Source organism: Ictidomys tridecemlineatus, chromosome 16 (assembly GCF_052094955.1).
Source record: "Ictidomys tridecemlineatus isolate mIctTri1 chromosome 16, mIctTri1.hap1, whole genome shotgun sequence".
Taxonomy (NCBI): domain Eukaryota; kingdom Metazoa; phylum Chordata; class Mammalia; order Rodentia; family Sciuridae; genus Ictidomys; species Ictidomys tridecemlineatus.
This window is the reverse complement of record NC_135492.1, coordinates 2,848,397-2,868,907: the sequence shown is the minus strand read 5'-3', so window position 1 is coordinate 2,868,907 and position 20,511 is coordinate 2,848,397.

Here is a 20,511-nt window from a genome sequence, read left to right as displayed (position 1 = left end):
TGTGCCTTTTGTTCCATAATTTTATGGTGTTTTCAGCTTGTCTCTAAAGCCCTTTGTGGACATCCATGTGCCATGAGTCCAGCATGTCCCCACAGTTCTTTTCAGGTTCATACACAGACAGAATTGGAATGTCAAACAGAAAAGGAGCTATGATAATCACCCCATCTTAAATGGTGTCTTATTTTCTAAAGTTTAAACATTGGACCTGTTTTGACATATAATGAAGAAATATTATCTATTTTAATCAGGAGTCTCTTTATTCACATTTTATCTCCACAATTTGTAACAGTGTAAAACTTGATTTAATTTGAAAATATAATTCATCCTGTTAAATTTCTGTGCTTTCACTGCACTCTGTTAAAACTCTGGTTTTAATGCTCATGCAAAATTATGATGAATTAACAGCTAAAAAGAAGTCCACATAATAAATAAAAGATTAATAATATTAATTTTAATATTTTTTGTTTCATATTTCCAACTGAGTTAGCAATATGAGAAATTGAACTCAGAAGTCCTCTCTCAATGAGTTACATTCCCAGTTCTTTTTCTTCTTTGTTTTATGACAGGATGTTTCTCAGTTGTCAAGGTTAATCTCAAACTTTTGATCCTCATGCATCAGAAACCTGTATCACAGGTATCGAAGTGCATGACCCTGCACATGGCTATTTTGTAACATTCTTAAAGTTGAGTATACAAACTAACCTAATGGTGCAAGCCTTTAAGTCTAGTTACTCCCAAGGATGAGGTACTCTCTTTTTTTTGTCTTTAAAATTTATCCATGTTGACTAAGAGGCAGATATTTGCTTTGAGAGAGCATATAGCATAAGCCTTAAATCATACACTGCAGGGTCTATTTCTAGTGAATGAAAAAAGAGTATAAGATATATAATATTTTGTTGCATAATTGCATGACATTTTGTTTGTTAACAGCAGCACAGTGATGAATATGTAAAATATCTAGTTGTATATGTGATCTATATAATTAAAAGAATATTAGTATGGGTTCAGTACATATGCTTTCTAAAATTTCAGCCACACAGCAACTGACTGATGATCATTTGCATAAATCATAAACTTGTCTGGGTACCACCTGGAGGTGGCTTTTAGTAATCCTAGGCAGGGGTCTTGTTTTCTGGTTACATGACTTTGCAGCATACATTGTTTTGGACTGGAGATTCAGATCTCTGGCCTTCTTTTTTTTGTCTCTGGCCTTCTTGATAAAGGATTATTACAGAAAACTTCAGATGTTTGGATTTTATGATGAGGAATCCTAAAAATTTGGATTGTTGGGCAGGCCCATGATGGCTATAGATATGCTGTCTTGCTGATACTTCCAGAAGGTTGATTTTTATTATGTATTCAAGGTAATAAACACCCTGATTCAATGTATGTATTAAAGGTCATAAATATTTGTTTTTCAGCATGTATTCACTATGTAAAATTTTTGAAATTAGCCTTCTTTTTTGATATATATATATATATATATATCAAAAAATATTATATATATATATATATATATATATATATATATATATATCCTATACAATGATGCAGGATGCTATGGCCACCTCTGCATAAGCATGACTACTATGCCTACTGTGCCTCATATATTTCAACTGCTTAAGATCCAACCCTTGCTTCCTGAATCTTATCTGCCACAAAGCAACTGGCATTGTCTTTAGGATCTTTTGTAGGTGAGAGATACCTGAGCCCTGGTATATTAGTGTTGTTTGTTTGGAGAGCAGGGAGCACCTACAGCAATCAAGAAACATATAGAACTTCTTGTCCACAATCCTATGCTAATGTTCGCCTATGAAGACTCAAGATATGATGGGATGCATTTCCTATAAACTTAAGGAAGGCTTCTGATTGCACTGTGTGTTTACAAGAACCCAGAAAGTTTAACTGTCAAGGACTACTTTAATCAAAGGCCTTAGTCTCTGGCTATGGAAAAAAAAAGTGGCAGCAGTATCACTGATGACTTGTAAAAGTAGCCTAAGGACCATGTGTATGTGCTAGGGCCACATTATGAGTGGTTTCTACTTGTGTGACAAAAAAAAAAAAAACTGACATAAAGCCAGATGTGGTGGTTCATACCTGTAATCCCCCCTTCTCAGTAGGCTGAGGCAGGAGAAACCTGAATTCGAAGCCACCCTCAGTAAAGATGAAATGCTAAGAAACTCAGTGAGACCACACTTCTATATAAAATACAAAGCAAGGCTGGGATATTGCATAGGGGTTAAGTGCCTGAGTTCAATTTCCATTAACAACAAAACAAAATAAATAAACAACAACAACAACAACAAGGGAAAGAACTGATGAAATGTATGAGAGACTGACAGAATTAGAAAATTGTAAGACAAACAAGAAGCCTATAAAGCCAGAGCACAATCAGTAGAGGAGGATATCTGTACTTTGAAAATACCCATCAATTTTTCCCATAGTGTTGAGTGAGTCAGGAAAGGAGAAGGAGGATAAAAGTCAGCAAATCCAGTCAGTGGTGAGGCATAAAATGAAACAAGAGCAGTCAATGACTCCAGGGCTGGCCCAGCTATTCTACTGCATCATATTTTACCTATCAAGCAGAATTTGTGAACTTATAAAAATAGGTTAAACATAAAGCAAGAGATCCTTGACTGGTTTGTTTTTATATCTGTATGGTTTAGAGATGAATAGCATTCTATGTAGGGCCTTGAAAATGGAGAAGTTAGCACTCTATTTAGAGCAGAAGTTGTAAAATACTCAATGCCATGACGTTTTTATAGGGCCAAATGTGACTGAGAGCGCTACAAGGTGGCAGGGCTTTCAGAGGGCTATGGTTGTAGTAGACAGCAAAGGTTATAAATTCATTGATTCAGTATATATACTCAAAGTCATAAACATTTCTTGAGTTTATACACTTACTTCAGTAAAATATTGGCAATGTGTCTTCTTTGTCTGACTTGCAGTTCAAAAAAAGTTCTATGAAATAATTTAGGGGTCTGAGAGCTAGAAGCTAGAGGGTGGCTAGAGACAACTGTTACCTTCAAATAAAGCAACTCTACTATCACACCTGCTCCTTACATCTTCTTTAACCTCCTGGAGCCCTAAACCTTGTTTATGGGGTCTCAGCCCATGCACAGCAGGCAAAGACCTGAAAACCATTTGTAATTTGAGGCTAATACAAATCCTCTGATTTAAAGCAAGTTCCAAGGAGTATCATTTTTTTTTGTATTTTTTTTTTTGTTATTGTTGTTAAACTCCCAGATGGTATTCTTATAGTGGAGATATGTGTATCATTTGTTTTATAGATCACAAACATTGCCATATTTACTTCTCTCCTTCATTTTCTTATGTGAAATTTAATATTTTCAATTTGAAAAAGTTTTTTTTTTTTAACTAGGGATTTAACTCAGGGGCACTTGAACACTGAGTCATATCTGAAGACTAATTTTTTATTTTATTTAGAGACAGATTCTCAGTGAGTTTCTTAGCACCTCACTTTGCTGATACTGGCTTTGAATTCACAACTCTGATACCTCAGCCTCCAGAGCCACTGGGATTGCAAGCATGTGCCACTGCAACCAGTGGCAATTTACATAAAATATTGAAATATAGATAAAGTCTTCTAGTTGCAGTATCCATAGAATGTTGCATTATTAACATGCCTATAATAAAGCATATACATTTTAAAATTTCTCTCATGAGAAAATAAAAACACATTTATGTTTCTTAATTTCTTCATTTCAGTTTTTAGCCTTTTTCCTAGTTTACTTGAAGTTCATGCTAGTAGTTTTGTAAGTCTTTGCTCAAACATATTATTCCCATTGGGGGGATAAAACAGTATGATGTGAATGGAAATTCTACTTTTATCTTATTTATGTTTTTTTAAATAATATTGAGTATTTAATTTAGGGGTAATTAACTACTGAGCTATATCCCCAGGTTTTGTGTGTTTGTGAGTTTGTGTTTGGGTGTGTGTGTGTGTTTGTGTGTGTGTGTGTGTGTGTGTGTGTGTGACTATGTGCTTCTTTTGGGTATTGAACCCAGGGCCCTGTGCAAATGAGGCAAACACTAAACTAATTTAGCTGTATTCCCATCCCTTTTTATTTTTTCTCTTTTTTTCACAAGTTTTTAAATTTCTATTCTTTTTTATTAATTTTGAGACAAGATATTGCTGAGGTTCTTAGAGACTTTCAACATAACTGAGATTATTTTTGAACTTGTGATCCTCCTACTTCAGGCTCTAAGTTTTCTAATATTATAGCCATTAGCCACCACATGAGGCTAATCCTATTTTTTAAAAAATAAATGTCATTATTTACCTTCAAATATAATAATAAAAGAATGAAGAATCATGTGGTCTAGGTAAGGTAGGTTCTCCCTGTGAGGTCAGGCATATATAATCCTGAATCCAATTCAAGCTTCTTAATAATTGTGAGGCTGCTAAATGTGGTGGTACACACCTGAAATTCCAGTGATTTGTGAGACTGAGGCAGTAATATTGCAAGTTTGATAAAAGCTTCAGCAACTTAGGAAGACCTTATCTCAAAATAAAAGTTAAAAGAAAAATAAAAAAGAAAGAATCAGAAATATTAGTCAGGAGAAATAATCTCCTCAGTTTAATTACCAGTACCTGCCCACACACACTACTGGTGGTATTTTGAAAATGTTCTTTGACACTGAGCAGCTCTATTGGCTTCATCTACTACAAAAGGCAGAATGATACTGACTGCCAAAATACCGACTGTTCTTTCCTTTATCTGTATACAGAAAGTTGGCAGTGTGCTTTTTCTCCTATTCTAGCATAAATTCAGAATGTGTTTCCCAAACATTGAATCTGAGCTTTTCTTGGTTTTTGTGGCTTATGTTAAGCTGTGGTATGAAAAATTACTTATCAGGTACCCAGTCAGAAACCATTTTGAATGCTTTTGCTTTTACTTTTAGAACACTGTCAGCTTCATGATAACAAGCCCACATTAGTTTGATCATGAGATATTCTGTTGAGGAGAATCGGAGTGATTTTTTTTTCAAAGTGAGATCACCCTCTAAAGTTAGGTAATCTTATCAAACATCAGCTAAACATACGCAGCAAAAGTGTCCCAGATGAACTCAATGTAGCTGGTGGAAAAAAATATGATTTAGTAAGTTTACAGTGATTAAAAAAATACACTCACTGTATGCAAGATGTCAAGATTCAATAACATGTCCTACTGAAATTATCTGGAAAACAGCATATATCTTATAGGTAGTGATTTAATTTTTTTCTAGCTTAAGATTCAAGTTGAATCACTCAATATATGGTATTTAATTAGTTAGAAATATGTGAAGACACATATGCCTTTCATTTGTACTAATATTTTCACAGTAACCTATAGCAAAAAAAAAAAAAAGATGTCACAACCCTGCCATTAGGCTAAGAACAAAATTGAAAAATAAAGTGTTCTTTAATATGTTTATACTTTAGATTCTGGGCTACTGAAAAATCTGAATACCTAACACCCTCCACCTCCTGGAACACCAATTCTTTTTACTTACAGTTTGATATCTGAAGTGTGAATGGATCTGTGGCCAACATCTTGTGAGAAACAGTTCACACATTTGTAAACTTCTTTTTTGGAGCCACCAGCTGTCTCAAAATGCATTGTTGCTCCTTTTTTTGTTTTTTTGGTTTTTTTTGACCCTGATGAGAATATATCCAGGAAGTGTATTCCATCACCTAGGACACAAAAATGAGTGGTTCAGACTTTCACCTTCCTGAAGTCAAGAAATTCATAGCTCTCAAACATGAAATTGGGATCAGTAAACTGAGATGTGCCTGAGACTTCAGGTAAATAGTGAATATTAATATGAATTTCCAAAAATACATATATTCATTAATAAACTTGTGTGGTCAACCTATGATAATATTCTGGGTAGAGTGGCTTAAGTTATTACAAGTGATTTCATGTGTTCTTGTTTTAAACATTAATACTAGAAACTTTAAAATAATACTTTTGCTTCACAAATATTTTGATGGACATTGCTGCTTCAGGGATGGATTACAAATTGAAAACTCAAAAATTCTTCTGCCTAAAACCATAGAGCAGAATTTTATATAAAATTCAAGGTATTTTTTATCATGTAATGAGGGGGCATTACCAGGAATTGGCAAGGGAAGTCAACTACTGAGCCACATTCCCCAGCCCTATTTTGCATTTTATATAGAGTCAGGGTCTCATTGAGTTGCTATGCACCTTCTTTAGAGAGTGGTTTTGACTCATTATTTTTCTGCCTCACCCTTCTGAGCTGCTAGGATTGCAGGGGTACAAATCATGCCCAGAAGTATTGTTTCTATTTATGAGTAATGTATACAAATATGTAACTCATAATTTGAGTTGACCTTGTATATAGTCATAAATGAAAAATGCTAGATCCTAGTATTGCCTTAAAATAACCATGTTTTGAGCTGTGGATTAATTTCACTGTTACACAAATGGAAAAAAATTAAAAAAAATAGGTGCATCTGTGCATTTCAGTAATATCAAGTATTTTAGAGACCATGGAAGGAGGATTTGAGTCTACAATGAGCAAATTAGTGAGACTCTGTTTAAAAAAAAAAAGCAGAAGTGGTTATAGGCATTCATAGCAATCTCCCTTGTGAATTCAGTGCCAGTATTTGAAAAAAAAAAGCCAAGAACTTGTCATTCTAGTCTGTTTCCTTGTTGGATGCAATAAACTCAGAACATAGGTTCACTAAGTTTAGCCTGGGACAGTGCCTGAAACCCTGTCCAATCATAGGCACTTTCATTAAAACTGTCCAATCCACACACAGCCAATGACGAGGTGGTGAGATTTCAAAGTCTGGGTTATTATGGCAAGTCTGCCATTTTACACATTTGTTTCTAGGTTTCCTCTTCTATCCTCAGGAGCCCCATGCTTCTGTGCCTCACAGATGCTGAAAGAATCATAGGGAGAAGTCTGGGCACTGTGAAAGCCAGGAAATGGTGAGTATCTGGTATCTTGAGATTGGATAGGAGGCTGTTTGAGTTAATGGGCTTGGTAATATAGGGCATTATAAATGGGAAATGGGGACACTTTATTGTCTTCTTCAGTGTCTGATGGCCACAAGGCTTTTCTGTGGCAGCTCTGTTCTCAGTTGCCTCTGACCATTCTAGTGAAGTGTAGGTAAGTAGCTAGATTCTGGGCATCCTGTCACATCACTTTATCATGTTTTTAGTAATTTTTGGAAGGCCTGATTGGACATCAGTGTGCCATAGCCCAGCATGTCCCCATATTGTGTGATGAAGACTAGGAAGATACTGGGGAAAACCCTAACTTTATGTACTCTGTTTAATCATAAAAACAGATATGTTCTGAAGGAGCCCACATTTCTTCTTTCTCCTGAGCTTCCCAAATGACTGAAAAGCAGTACCTCAAATCAAGAACTCTGTCTTCCAGCCTAGCTCTTTATGTGTCTCAGGATATATTTTTTACATTTCCAGGTTTCTATTAATATTCTGTTTTTGGTGGGGTACTGGGATATAACTCAGGGACACTAAAATCCTGAGCCAAATCCCCAGCCCTATTTTGAATTTTATTTACAAAGTCTCACTGAGTTGCTTAGTACCTCACCCTTTGTGAGTCTGACTTTGAACTCATGATCTTCCTGCTTCAGGCTCCTGAGACACTTTAAGATTTCAGGTGTGGCTCTGTTCAATTTTTAGAGCTTTCATTGTGTCCTTCCTTTGTCGATTATTTTTTTAATGCTATATTTAAAATGGATGCAGTATTTCTAATTTTTTTTCAAGAACTGAATGGAATTGTTTAAAGTTTTAGTTTATTTTTTGATCATTTCACATAAGAGGAAAAAAGACAAGTGTAACTTGACAATTTGAAAAATAATAAGAAAACCCTGTCTCTCCTCCCTTTGCCTTCCCAGGTACAGAAATTATATCACAACCTCTCATTTGAGATTTCTCCTTGAAGAATTATTGTGTGATTTGTCGTCATTGCAACTCCCCATATTTGAATGTTTTGGGTTTCCTAATGTCCTGACACAAATTTTTAATAGATACAATGTCTAAAGTCTTTGGAGGTGCCTAGAGATTATAATTCTGTGAGACTTTCCTTTCTATAAAATAGTATGAAGTATGGAGTAGAGGTTCTCAAGGGCATCTTTGGAAGCCCTTCAGCTGACAAGAATCTTTTAGTAATACATGGCTGAAGCCCTCTGGGAAACTGAGATAGTGTGAAGACACACCCCTTTAAATGCATTTTTTTTTATTCAATCAAGACATAAAGTTTTTATACTTATCACTCAGAACAGTAAGCCATGTGTTTATTAGAAGTGATGTGGAAAAAAAAGAGACACTCTGCAGGGAGACAGTGGATCCTCTAAAAGATGAAAAAGACAATATGGCTCTTATCCACTCCAGTTTATTGGGAATCTAAGAAAATATTCCAAAGAATCCTGCCCCAGTCCACTTTTTGACTTTGGACAGAGCATAGGATAACATCAAAAACTCAAGTACCCACATTCATTAAAACTTTAGGTTAACTATGCCCATGCTCACCATTTCTAATTGGATTCTTAAGCATAAATTGTTGTAAATTTTATGGCTAGTAGAAATTATTTTTATGTTCCTGAGTTCTGATCTTTGATAGGGTGAAAATTCTTCCCTTTAGTGTAACTTGGGTTACTCTTATAGACAATATTTAGGGACTGCATTTATTCTTCATATAATGTTTTGTGAAGGAATATGACATATCCTCTCTAGTTAAGCTAGGCAGTGCTGCAGGTAAATTGCTTCTTGGAAAAAAAAAAGTTGGCATTAGAATATTGGGGCCATTTTAAAGACTTTTTCTTAATCTGCTTCTACCATTCACATATTTCTGTCCCCTATCAATAGGGTACCATTTATTTATTTATCTATTTATTTATTTATTTATTTATTGGTTGGTTGGCTTATTGTTGGCACTGTTTATTAAAACAAGGGCTACTCAAACACTGATCTATATAACTAGCCTTTTTATAAATATTATTTTATAAAAGTGTTGATAGTCTTTTGAGTTAAAATCTTGTTTAGTCACTTAGTGGCTCCCTGACTTTTTAAAGCTTGTTTTTAACCTATGACCCTCCACTTTTAGCCTTTAAAACTGCTGAAAATTCCCAGCCTACCCTTTAACCTGAAGGTGCTTCTGTTCTTTTACCAGGTTTGTGAATAATTCTACATGGAAAATGGGAATACAGTGTTTTCTATGATGTAATGACTCCAATTTCCTTAGGTAGATACACAGAATTTCTAACATTGAATAATTAGGCATTTTAATTTTGAATATTTTGCAGAACCTTAACAGCATTTTCAATAACATCTTTATTCAATTTATGCTCTCACTGACATTTTTACAAGATCCATGTTAATATGATCTAGAGTACCCACTATCTTTTAGTAGGTACATTTTTTTTTGTTGTTTTACTCCTAAGTATTCTTTTATTTACTTTTGTTTAGTTGCAGGTGAACACAATGCCTTTATTTTATGTTTATTTATGTCTATATGGTGCTGAAGATCAAACCCAATGTCTCACACATGCTAGATGAGCACTCCACCACTGAACTACATCCCCAGCCCCTAAATCTCATATTTTTATATTAGCCATTCTGACAGCACTGTACAGGTTGCAGGAAATTAGCTGTCTGACTGAGGCATTAAATTTTGGATATAATTTTGTTAGATTCCAGGCTGTCAAGTAGCCAGAGGAAGAGTGTGTTCTAAATGTACTCTGGGTTAAAACATTTAATGTGCTTTCTAATCTATTTTCTGCAATACTGTTGTAAATTTTAGATCTTGGAAGTAGTTATAAACAATGCAAATCCAATTGTTTGCAATCTGTGAAGATTTGCACATGGTCAGTCACCTTTGCTTCTAGAGCTTGAAGTTTAGGCTATACTCCCTTGAGCAGAGTAAAAACTCAGTGCATGGACAAACTCATTTTGGGAAAATTATGTAGGCTTGAAATTATTTCTGGAGTGAGCAAGGGTAGTGGTGGCTCAGGAATTGCTGAGCTGTCAATTATTCTATCAGTAGCTTGATGAATTTTGCCCTATTAAATATGTAATTGAAGCAAGAGAGAAATTCATGTTTTGGCAGTGGAAGTTGGAAAAAAATGCTTCTAGGGATAAACTAACACCTTTGAGATGCAATTTCTCTGCCCTGCTTTCAGGTGATGAAACACATGGAGAGACTTGCTTAGCCATAAAAGATTACCACTTTGTCATTTTGATACATGCATATCACCTTTTCTCTAGCCACTAGGTAAATTGAAATGAAAATCACAGAGCATTCTACAGTTCTAATACTAATCCTCTTTATTCAAGGTGACCCTGACTTTGGGGAAATTTGTTCCAAATGTGTGGCACTTCTCTCAGCAATTCTAATGTCCAGGTATACCCTAGCTTTTTCTACCTGTTTGGAAGGCAGGAATTTTCTCAGTTGTCTAATGGGTCTATGTCTCTCAACTCACTTATGACTTTGTCGAAGAGAAACACAAAACATGAGTGGATGTTGATTCAGTGTATCAGTAGATTGAAAGAGAGTCAGAAGTCTTATATTCTGCATTATTTCTGTCATGATTTTTTATGTGACATATTCCCCAAAAGTTTATCTGTGAGACAATGCAGGAAGGTTTGTAGGAAAAAAGATTGGATTATAACTTTAACATAATTAGTGAATTTATCCATGAAGGGCTTAACGGTATGGTAACTGAAGTGGTTAGTTGTGGCTGTAGAAGGTTGGAATCGAGGGTGTGGTTTTGGAATTATATTTGCATATACCCCAAATTCAGAAACTCTTTCACTGATTCATGATTACTATGTGAGCTACTTCCCTCCGTCACACACTTCTACCGTGATGTTCTTTCTCACCTTGAGTCTTGAGGAATGGATCCAGTGTTCTACGGACTAATGCCTCTGAAACTGTAAGCCTCCAAATAAACTTTTCCTCTCTACAATTTAGTGTTGGGTCTTTTAGTCACAGTGGTAAAAATCCTATTTAAAACAAATTTCATCTTCTAACCTTACAAGTCCTAACCTTGAAATCTACATTTTGTTTTGAGTTTGAACCCAGAATTCTAACATACTCTGTACACAAACTCTCAGGGAACATTTTTTCAAGCCCTAACCACTGATTTTAGATTGGATTTATTATCCATTTAGATATAGAGTTACTTTTCATGAGCTAGATGTAGACCACTTTATTACTCTTCACAATACAAAAAATTACATGTTTATGAAATCATCTTTATGTTTGGTTCATATTATGACTTTTTTATCTTTGTTTTTGTATTTTGTATTATATTATAGTTTTAGAATATACATCAGTGTCACTTAATGATACTGCTACTTCATTTGCTTCTCTACAGCATAAATTTTGGGGTATTTATACATAATTTTCTTCACAGATGAATTCTATGTATTTATTTATTTATTTCACTCTAAGTTCTTCTTTCATTAAAAGGCAAAAATGCTCAAATTTGATGGAACATATTATAGATTACATTGAGAGAAAATTCTTGTTTTTGTAAGGCTGAGTTTTATCTAAACACTTTATATGAATAATTGAGTATTTTATGTGCTTCTGTAAGTTTTTTATTTCTCTGTAAAGTGTACATATTTTTCTTTAAAACTTCTAGGTAATGTATGGAGTAGTATGGAAATGTGACATTTATAGAATACTGATGTGGTTTTTTGTACTGTTATAGTACATGTACTGTAGAAAAAAAATATGTCTGAGCTTTAGCAAAATTCTTCCTTGCACTTTACTATTTGTCCCTTTTTAAATGTACTTTTTAAAAACTACCTACCAGATTTTAGCTGTATACAACAATACTAATGTATTTTTATATGTTATTATGTTTTACAGAGACATATATTTCAATAAGTCCATGCTACTTGTGGGAAATAATGATGTATATTCAATAGTCACATAATTTTTACAAAGAGTAACCAACTTATACTCCATCAGTAGTTCAGGATAATTTTTTATTTTACATCATAGTCAATACTTTTTAATTTTATGTATTTGTTATTTTATTCTATAATTCTCTAATTTCCTAAAATGTTGACCTTTTTATGAGTATTGAACACTTAGATATCACCTATATAAGGAGGCTATTCAAGATGCTTGCTGTTCTCCTCTTGGTGTCATATTTTTTATTAAGTATTTGGTTATAAGTGAGATAATTATTTCATCTCATCTGTCACTTTGTATCTTTAATGGTGACATTTCATTAATTGATTATTTTAATGCACAGTGTATTTATTGTTTTTTAATATTTTTATTTGTAGATGGACACAATATCTCAATTGTGTTCATTAATTTTTATGCGGTGCTGAGGACAAATCAAGTGTCTCACATGTGTGTGGCAATTGCTCCACCACTGAAACACAGACCCATCATCAATTTATAATTTTTTAACATTTTGTTTTGTGTTACTTTGAAAAAAGTTTCTCTTTTTTCTTTATTATTCTTAGGTTTGAAAACAATTGTTTCATTCTATTCAAAATTAGACCCCAATATTATTGTTGTTTTGAGACAGGGGCTTTATAATCACACAGGCATGCCATTGTTCCAGCAGCTTTCTTTAGAAATGATATCATTTATCTACTTATCAGCAGTGGAAACTCTCACTTATCATTGTGCAGTTTGTGTCTTTTTAAAGATTCTCACTTCAGTTTCACAGGTCTATTTATTTATAATATTTCAAGGTATACACTGATTTCTCTAAGTTCATAATATACAGTAATGTGTGGCATAATGGTCTTTTGGTCAGTGATGGAAACTATGTATAATGATAGCTACAACCTATAGCCTAAGCTTGTAGTAATATAAAATCTACATGTCAGTACATGTTGTGATGTTTGCAAAAATTAAAAAAAAATGACTTTTGAATGCATTTCTCAGAATGTATGCCTATAATTTAAAGAGACACTTTTGTACACATACTTTATATTACAAGTAGAGATATAATTAGTATATGATTATTATATTTCATATTTACCAGAGCTCTTTCAATTTTATTTGTCATATTAAAGCACAAACATCTGACATTACTGATAAGGTGGGCATTAGTTCATCTTGAATATTTTTTAATTTTGTTATTGTACTTAGGATTTGCTATATTCTCTCTCTCTCTCTCTCTCTCTCTCTCTCTGTCTCTCTCTCTCATCTCTCTTTTCTTTCTCTCTCTTTCTTTTTTTGTAAAATTTGCCTTTTCTAAACTATAGAAATTTTCACAATTAGCTAATGAAGTGTAGATACTTTTAGAAATCTAATTAAGTTTTATGTTTTCTTTTTAAGCTCAGCTTTAGATGAGGGTAAGGGGCCTAGTAAAATAATTTGTGTAGAATCTCATTGGAGCATATCTGTTTTTCCCACAAGTAGAATTGGTGGTTCATAGAACATGCTTGATTAGATAGTGCCAAATAATTTTTCAAAGTAGCTTTATAAAGTTATGTGGCCACAAGCAGTGTTTGACAATTCCAGTCATTTAATATTTTGTAATTGTTAGATCTCTATTAATATGTGTATGCCTTTATTGTCATTGTTTTCAACATTCTGCTGAGTATACAATACTCATCTGCATTTTAATGTTAACTTGTCTCTCATCATATTGACATACATGTATATTACACATTATTTGCAATGTTTTCTCCCTGTTAAGTGCTTTTTAAAACCTCTCTTTTTGTGGGACTGAGGTACCTGGGATTGACCTCAGGGGCACTTGACTACTGAGCAACATTGCCATGTCTATTTGTTTTTTGGTATATTTATTTAGAGGCAGGGTCTCACTGAGATTTTATTTTCCCACCATTGTTGAGGCTGCCATTGAATTCATGATGCTTCTGTCTCAACATCCCCAGCTGCTGAGATTAGAGGTGTGCATCATCACACTTAGCTGTTGAAAAATCTTTTTACTGTTGTATTTCTTTGTTGAGATTTTTTTTTCTTAGCTATATGTACTATTTCCAGTATTCTTCACTAAAAGCCTTTTACTAGAAATGGGTGATACAAACATTATCTCTATTGCTATGTCTTACTTTCATATAGTCTTAATTACATTATTTGGTCTACATTATCCTAATTCTGATAAAGTTCAATATGAGTTCATTGTACTTATTTTTTATATTTTATTTAATTTTCATAATCAATGTAAGAATATTTTTCCACTAACACAATAATTTATTTTCTGCAAAATTATTTTGTTGAATTTGAATCTATTGATTTTCTGTATAAGATGAGATTATAGAGATTATATGTTTTGTTTGTTTATTTTATTTTATTTTATTGGGGGCACAAGCGATTAAATTAAGACATTCTTTACCACTGAGTTAAATCACCAACTCTTTTCATTTTTTATTTAGAGATAGAGTGTCATTAAGTTTCTTAGGCCTCACTAAGTATCTAAGTGTGGTTTTTGAACTTGTAATCCTTCTGGCTCAGCCTCCCAAATCACTGAAATTAACAGTGGGTACATTTATTTGACCCAGCAGCTCTGTTTGGAATATTGGTAATGATGTAATACAGCACAAACTACACTTTACATCACATTTCTACCATATCAGGATTTGCATATACACACCTCATTGTACTTTTGCAAGTTTAGTAAAGTATGAGTACTTATATTAACTTAGAATTTAAAATGACATTCTTAGAGCTTAGCATGTTATCCACCAATAAAAGAGTGTGTTTCCATGTAAAGTAGTGCAAACTTGTTTGCTCAGTAGCTGGGAAGGCTGAAGCAGGAGGATTACAAATTCAAAGCCAGCCTCAACAATGGTGAGGCACTAAGCAACTCAGTGAGACCCTGTCTCCAAATAAAATACAAAATAGTTCAATTCCCAGTACCAAAAACAATAACATCAAAGAATAATACAATACAAAAAAAAACCAATACAACAATACAAAACAAACCATATGAAAGAAACAAAGAATCTATAGACTCAGTAAATGACATTCACAGATTCTTCCTGTGTGGTTTTTGATTCAAATGTGAATATTCTCATTTTCTTAGCAAATGTTGCACAAAGAGCAAAGTAGAAATACCTAACAAGTGCTGAGGAAAAATATTCAGCAAAAATATTAATACACTGTTGGTAGATAAAAACCTAAAATAGAACAGATAACTACTTTGTAGTGGGAGGACTCCAAAATATGATTGGCCTTAGAATTGGGTTCTTATATGAATCAAATGTAAATTTATTGAAAAATGTGAGTCACTTCCAGGGCAGAATCATTAAAGTGTTCCATAGAATTTAAAAAATCTTTTTTGAAAATCAAAGTTATGATACCCAAATGGGAATATTTTTGACAAGAAAATTTCACAGTGCCATTTCCTATACATTCCAGAGGAGAAGTTGGGTTAGCTTAAGGATCTCAGCATCACATTCTGTGCCAGGTGGAAATGGAAAAGGCAGTGTCTGAAAATTTTGTTAATTTGTCTTCTATGTAAATATTTTTAACATTATAGGGAGAGTAAATTAAAAAAACTTGGTGAATTTACTTATAATCAATTGGAATGTAGTTTGAAATAATACATCAAACACCATCACACATTGTAAAAATAAGTTTAATTTTTTATGTGTTTAGGTGTTTAGGTAAATATAAAAAAAACAAGTTTTTACTATTGGATAAATTTCATAAGGATTTAAAAATCTCACATTATACTTACTTATTTTACCTGCAAATAGTTTTCAATATATTGCCTCTTATTTATACTTTATGTATTACACACCTCTCGTATAAGAAAATAAAATATTGATTTTAAGAAGAATTACATTTTTGTGCCTTTATGTATTAAGTTTGTGTGTGTGTTTGTGTGTGTGTGTGTGTGTGTGTGTGTGTGTGTGTGTGTGTGTATGTGTGTATTGTACAGAAGTTGTCCACTACTTCATGACACCAGGCCTGGAATAAAAATCTCAACATAAATGTTCATTTATATATTATTCAAATCAAATTATTGGGGCTCATATTACCACCAGATATAAAGTAAACAAGGAGATGATGGGCTGAGAAGACTCAGGTACCTGGAAATGCAGTGGAAAGTAGAGTAAAAATAAATGTCGAACAGAAAATGTTCACACCCTCCATAGCATGAGCATAATCTTTATAATAACTTTTTCCAAATTTTTTCCCACACATTTTCACCATAACTCTCTAAAGCCTGTCTTAAAAACTAAATACTTCCACCTTTATCCCTGGATCCCTTACAAATATGTGATTACATGAGACCCTTTGGATCCAAGAAATATAAAATGGTACCAGAAACTCGCAGAAGATATTTATATGTTATTTTCTGGATCTCCGCATTATTTGGGGGTTCTTGGGCTCTTTCACATATGCTTGACCCCAACTTGTTTGTTCCTACTACTCTTTCCCATGATGTGACCCTAAAGTTTGTTGGTTTGGAAAGAGCTGACCTTCACTTCAGCAGAAAGAGTAGATGCTTTGTCTTCAAGATGAGAAGGAAAGAATAATAAATTAGGTGTCAATATAGCTCCCATTTTTATTCCAAATTTAGAGGAGTGACATTTAGAAACATTGCCAATTTGTGATTAATATAAGGCTTTTGGTTGCCTCTTTCCATGCTCAAGTTGTATATGTGTCATTTTTCCTGTGATTTAGAAATTTTCTCTTTTTTATACAATTATAGCCTGGCTCCTCTAAGCCTGATTTGTACTAGGTTTTAGCTATGGCCTATGAAGATTTAATTAAAAAAACCCTTATATTGTTCATACAGCTCTATCATGTAGGCTTGACTCAAACACCTATTAAAGTGAATATTTGAGTAAACTGAAGAATGTATAGAAATTTCTGTTTCTTTTCCCATACATACCATAAGATAGGAAGCATGTATCTCTTCAATTTAGTGGAGAGCAGGAGCCGAAGTTACCAAAGTAACAGTTAATTAACCCAGATGACTTTCCCATTGACCAACCCACATCCTATTTAAAATTGTCTACCTCTTTAAAAATATTGGGTTTCTGGTCATCTTCTGTTTTGTTTTGTACCTTCTTTAAAATAATCAGTCAACTCTGGGCTGGGGATGTGGCTCAAGTGGTAGCACGCTCGCCTGGCATGTGAGTGGCCCGGTTTCGATCCTCAGCACCACATACAGACATAAATGTTGTGTCCGCCAAATACTAAAAAAAAATATTAAAATTCTCTCTATCTCTCCCTCTCTCTCATTCTCTCTCACTCTTTCTTTAAAAAAGATAATCAGTCAACTCTGTAATAGTTGAAGTTTAGTTTACCTCACTCTTTTTTTTCTAATGCACTAATATATTACTCCTCAATATCTTTTAAAAATCAATTTAATTAATGGCTATGTTTTTTTTTTTTAAAAAAAAATAGGGAATTATTTCCTCACCTGCATAGAGCTGGTAAATTTCCCTTGTTTCCAAATAAGAATATTTCTTAAAAATTAGTCTTGTGAGGTGTGATGAAAATGATGATTCTAAGCATTCTATATAATATCCACATTTCCAAGCTCTTTGTAGGGAGGGACATTAAATATTTAGGACCAATAAAGTACATTCAATAAAAACACACATACTATTGGTCAACCTGGAGTGTTATCCTGATGATTCAGCACCACAAATCTATATATTTGAGAATCTCTGAAACACAGTATATGAGAAGGTGAGTGAAAAATAAGTCCTTTAGTAGCACTGAGATTTGTTTTAATTTTTAATGCATAATTAGTCAAATCGGGTTGGCCTTGCAATTTTCACATAATTTTCAACCACATAAAATGAAGCATTTATACACTGACTTCAAGTGTTAAGAGTGAATTTAAGGGAAATGATATCATAGAAATTTTCAGAACAAAATCATAGAAATGTGGGAAGAACACCTGCACATTCACAAAGAAAGAAAAAATATATATATTTGCATAAATATGAGGGTAAAGCCAGTGGCCAACAAGAATTGTTGGTGGCATATAATGATAACATGCAAATAATATGTTAGTGAGGTTGATGCATGGTTTTTCAATTATGGGAGATGATAATAGGGGTATAGTAAATAACATAGTTAAACTCTCTGAATGTGCCTCTTTACTCTACCTTAAATTGATTTTGGGTTTGGTGATTTCTAAATTTTCTTTGTTCAGGATATCAAAGGTGACGTCCTCTAATATCTTATCCCATATCACATTTGTGGCAGATTTATCATCTTTTTCAGACTGCAGACCTAAGGAATCATTTAACTCATTCTGGGAGAAGATCTGACTTACCTAAATCTTCATTTGGAAGAAATAGCTTATTGAAGAATATTTCATAATTTTTTTAGTACTTTATTTTTTCTACATTTTATTGGTGTATTATAGTTGTATATAATATTGAGATTTGTTATAAAATTTTCATACATACACACAATAGAATTTTCTCAATTTGACTCCCCAGCACCCCTTCACTTCCCACTCCTTGGTCCCTTTTCTTGACTGATCTCTTTTGATTTTCAAGCAATCCACCCTCACCTTTTATTTCATTTGTTTTGCTCCCTTGCTTCCATATATGAAAGAAAACAAATGATCTTTATTTTGCTTAACATGATGTTCTCTAGTACCATTGATTTTCCTGCAGATGTCATAATTTCTTTTTTCTTTATTGTTAAATAAAATTCCATAGTGTATATATAGCACATTTTTTCTTACTTTTTTCATCCATAGTTGGACACAAAGGCTGATTCCATAGTCTGGGTATTGTGAATTATGCTGATAAGTATGTATCTTAAACATGGATATGTATAGTAAAATAACATTCTTCAGAATAAATACTGATGAGAAGTATCACTGAGTCATATACTCATTCCATGACTAGTATTCCTGAGGAACCTCCATACTGATTTCATAGTGATTATTCAAATTTACAGTCTCTATAAAAATATGTGTCTCTTTTTCTCCACATCCTCTTCAGAATTTATTATTATATTTATCATTTATTACTGCCATTCTGACTGGTATAAGATGAAATAATACTATAGTTTTATTTGTATTGTCCTTATTTCTAATGATGTTGTGTCAGGGGTCACTCTAGAAAGGAGACATGAACACACCTTTAAGACCTGAATAAAGATGTGCTGGACTGATATTACACCTATTGCAATGCAAGTGCACTTGCCCCTTTTGGGATAAAAAGGTACAGCTCTGGGAGTGGGTGTTACTTAACTGGAGTGGAGCTGCCTTCTTGTTACTTTGTAGCACTACTTCTGACCTTTTTTGGATAAAACATTTTATGGAACCTCCCCTTGTTTTTCCCCTGTATAAGAATAAAGAATTTCAGTGGCTCACTCTTTCCATGGACCCCTAAGATCACTGTGACATCTGTATATTTTGAAAAGGTTCTTCTATATGTTGTGTGCTTTCTTCACCATTTTCCTAAGTTATTTAAGTAGTCAGATTTTGTGTGCTCAGCATAGGTTGTAAACTCAGTTCGATCATGATAATTTTGAAATTTTGTTTGTTTATTTATTTTTTAAAATATCTTTATTTATTTATTATGTGCTGCTGATAATGAAACCCAGAGCCTCACTCATGCTAGGTTTGCACTCTAGCAGTGAGCCACAACTCCAGCCCCTAACCATTTGTCTTTATTCTTTTGAGAAGTGTTAGGTGAGTTAATTTGCCCATTTATTAATGGGTTACTTAATGTTTTGTGTAAAGTTTATTGGGGTCTTTAAATACTCTAGATATAGAGGCAAAAGATTATATATCTCTATCTCTATCTATCTATCTATCTATCTATCTATCTATATATATATATATATATATTTTTTTTTACCAGTACTGTCAGTTCTATCTTCACATTACTAATTGTTTGCTTTCCTGTGCAGAAGCTTTTTAATTTTATGTTGTCTCATGTATTAAGCCTTGGCATTATTACTTGAGCTTTAGGGGTCCTATTGAGAAAGTTGTTGCCTGTGACTAAAAGAGTGTCAGTGCTCTATTTTTTGAGCTTTTATGGCCACAAACTAAAGAAAACCAGAAGCCATCATATTTGCAAAGCTACAAAGAATATTTCTCTCTTAAAGCCTTTAGAGGTAGTATGGCCCTGACACTATTTTTACACTAGTCTATTTTCACAAACTCACACTTAAGAAATTGGACTCATAACACCCAAAATTGCAAAAAGAAATATCTCTCTCTCTTTCTCTTTCTCTCTCTCTCTTTAGCAACAATGTAAAACCAGACTTTCAAAAAAGTATCTTTAGTTGTAGATTAACAAATTATTTTGTCTTATTCATTTTTATGTGATGCTGAGAATGAAATCAGTGCTTTATACATACCAGTCAAACACTCTACCACTGAAACAAAACCCAGATCTCACAAATCAGAATTTCTTTTAACTTACATATTCTCTATTATCAAATTTGTCTTTTTAAGGGGAGGTTACTGGAAACAAAACCCAGTGGTGCTTAAAAACTGAGCAACATTTCCAACTTATTTTATTTAGGCACAGGCATTCACTGAATTTCTCAGATCTTTGCTAAACT